The sequence below is a fragment of the Euleptes europaea genome, chromosome 6 (genome assembly GCF_029931775.1).
Source record: "Euleptes europaea isolate rEulEur1 chromosome 6, rEulEur1.hap1, whole genome shotgun sequence".
NCBI classification, from domain to species: Eukaryota; Metazoa; Chordata; class Lepidosauria; order Squamata; family Sphaerodactylidae; genus Euleptes; species Euleptes europaea.
Window position 1 is genome coordinate 98845285 of NC_079317.1, and position 3634 is coordinate 98848918.

A 3634-nucleotide genomic window follows, 5' to 3' on the forward strand; every position below is an offset into this window, starting at 1 on the left:
AAGGAGCAATGATGGGTAGAAATGAACGAGTGCCAGGATAACATTATGAGAATTCAACTGCAGCACATCATCTGCTATGGTCACTGAAAAGCAACGAAGTCAAAAATCAGACTCCCTTTCAATTAGTATTGAAAGCAACAGTAATCAAAAGGAAAAGAACCTGCCCTTTATAAGATGTGCCCCCTCCCCACTAGGAATTCAGCAGCCAGTTTTATTTAGGGTGTGCAAACAAAATGGGAAAATTTGGATTCGGGTATATTGGACTCAAAGGTTTTCAGGATTCCTAAATATTCCCATACCAGTATGGGGTTTTTTTGGGAATCAGAAAAAAAATCAGCTCCATAGGTAGATGCACTACATTTTCAGCATAGTTTCTGGTGACACTTCTTAGAAGAACCCTCCAAGTTTGGTAAAGATTGGGTCAGGGGGTCCAATTTTATGGACTCTCAAGGAGGGTGCTTTCATCCATCCTCCATTGATTCCAATGGAGTAAAATAAGAACCCATAATATTGGACCCCCTAACCCAATCTTTACCAAACTTGAAGGTTCTTGTAAGGAGAGTAACCAGCAGCTTTGCTGAAAATTTGGCGACTTTACCTTAAAAAAACAGCCCCCAAAGCCCCAGAAAGATTACCCATAGACTATAATGGAGCAGAAGGAAGGGGAGGATTTAAATTTAAAGCCCTGCAGAGTTTGGTGTGATTGTGCCTCTGCATAGTGACCCTGGATTTCCCTGGTGGTTTCCTAACCAAATACTAACCAGGACTCATAGAATCACAGAGTTGGAAGGGGCCACCAGGGTCATCTAGTCCAACCCCCTGTACAATGCAGGAATTAACCAACTACCTCCCCCACACACCCCCAGTGACCCCTACTCCATGCCCAGAAGATGGCCAAGATGCCCTCCCTCTCATGAACTGCCTAAGGTCATAGAATCTTATATAAAATTTTTTATTGTTTTCTAATTTAATCACATATATTTCCATCATTCATTTAATATAATTATACAATACATATGATGTATATCTAATCAATATAAATGTTCTATCTATTCGACTCCCCCTCTCCCCTCCTCTATCCATTTAATTATCTCTATTCTTCCCTTTGTATCTAACTTCTAATTCATTATAGTAATTTATTTATACATTTAATCACTTATCCCATCTAGATTTTAACATTAGTATTACTTTTACTTTAGTCAATTGAATTAGATCAAATCATATCCTTTAACATACCCCAAGTTAAATTCATTAACACAGTATGTTGTCCGTGCCTCCCATTCTCCCACAAATTCCGCATTTTCCTTTTGATTTATTAATGCAGTGAGTTTGGCCATTTCTGCTAGTTCCAACATTTTATTAATCCAGTCAGTCTTATCCGGTATCTCAGGTAGTTTCCATTTTGCTGCATAAACCAATCTTGCAGCAGTGGTGGCATATATCAAAAAAGTTCTCTGAGTTATAATAGAGTCTGGTATAATACTTAACAACATCATTTCCGGTGTTTTAGGGATATTTTGTTGTAATATTAATCGTAATTCAGTGTACCTATAGTTTAATTAAGACTTAAAACTTTAATTAAAGTTTATTACGTTAATAAACAGTGTACCTACGTATATAGTTCAAGTTTAAGAAATTTGGCTCTCAAGAGAAATCTCAGTCGTTGTACTGTTGATATTTGGCTCTTTTGACTAATGAGTTTGCCGACCCCTGGGCTAGGTGTTTTATCTGTCTTTTGTTTAGATATTGCTTCTTCCATTTCTGTTGTTGTAATTGGGGCTTCCATAACTTTATGTTGTGCGGAGGTTAACTTGTTGACATTTACCATTTACCTTTTTTTTCTGAAATGATATCTTTTTGATACAGTCTAGTATAAAATGATATAAATTCTTTCTGTATATCTATTGTAGAATAAACCGGTCCTTTCTCAGTCTGTATTTTACTGATTATCTTCTTCTGCTTGGAGTCTCTCAATTGACTGGCCAAAAGTTTACCTGGACGGTTTGCATGTTCAAAATATCTCTGCTTCACATATTTCATATTTTTATTCATTTCTTCCGTTACCACCAGGTTAAGTTGATGTTTAACAATCTTGATTTTTGTCAAAATATCTTTCCTTTGATCTTCTGTAGATTCCAAAATAAGTTGTTGTTCTAAATTTTGTAATTCCCATAGTATATCGTTTGTTTGTTGTAATTGTTTTTTCCCTCCATGCAGTATTCTTCTGAATCATAAATCCTCTCAGCACAGCTTTAAAAGCATCCCAAATTATATTTAAGCTAGTTTCTCCAGTCATATTGATCTCAAAAAAGTCTTTAATAAGAGTATGAACTTCTTTATCTAAGGTCATAGAATCAACATTGCTGACAGATGGTCAACTAGGTAAGGTAAAGGTCCCCTGTGCAAGCACCGGGTCATTCCTGACCCATGGGGTGACGTCACATCCTGACATTTCCAAGGCAGACTTTGTTTGCAGGGTGGTTTGCCAGTGCCTTCCCCAGTCACCTTCCCTTTACCCTCAGCAAGCTGGGTGCTCATTTCACCGACCTCGGAAGGATGGAAGGCTGAGTCAACCTTGAGCCGGCTACCTGAAACTGACTTCTGTCGGGATCGAACTCAGGTCATGAGCAGAGCTTTTGACTGCAGTACTGCAGCTTAACACTGTGCCACGGGGCTCCTGGATGGTCAGCTAGCCTCTGCTTAAAAACTTCCAGGGAAGGAGCACTTACCACCTCCTGAGGAAACCTGTTCCACTGAAGAACTGCTCTAACAATAACAAAGTAATTTCATCCTCCATCCCAGCTTGGCCTCCAGTTGATACCAAAGAAATTTTATCATTAACTAACTCACTGAAAAAACACAAATCTCCTGGCCCTGATGGCATCCCAAATGAACTGCTAAAAAATTTAGCGGATTGGTGGGCTCATCCTCTTGCGAACTTTTTCTCGATACTAAACCACTATGGAGTTTGGCCAAGGCGTGGCTTAACTCAATAATCGTTCCCATATTTTAAAAAGGTGTGCCAGACTTACCGGAAAACTTTCACCTGATCAGTTTACTATCAGTTATTGGGAAGCTATATGGCAAACACCTTGAGAAGAAACTGAATCACTGGATAACTTCCCAAGCCATCCTGGGCTGTGAACAAATTGGTTTCAGACCTGGAAAAACTACTCTGGACCATTGTCTCATTCTAATGTCACTATCCGAAAATTATATGAGAGCAGAAAGGGGGAAGCTTTTTGTGGCCTTTATTGACCTAAAAGGAGCCTTTGACACAATTCCCAAAGACCTCCTATGGCAGAAATTGGAAAAACTGAAAGTAGACCAGCAACTCCTTGCACTTATACGCCACCTGTACACCAATACAACCTGTCAGGTTAAATTCAACACTAATGGTGACCTAACAACAAAAATTCCAGTCAAAAAAGGCATGAGGCAAGGGTGTGTCTTGGCCCTTCATCTCTTTAATTTGTTCATCAATGACCTAGCTACAGCTCTTGACAAGGTAGACGGCCATCCGCCTAAACTGAACAATCATCTAACTCCCCTGCTACTGTACGCTGCTGCCGCCGTAATCTTGGCCAGGACTCCAATTGGCCTTAAAAGATACCTCCTGGCCTTCACTGCCTAT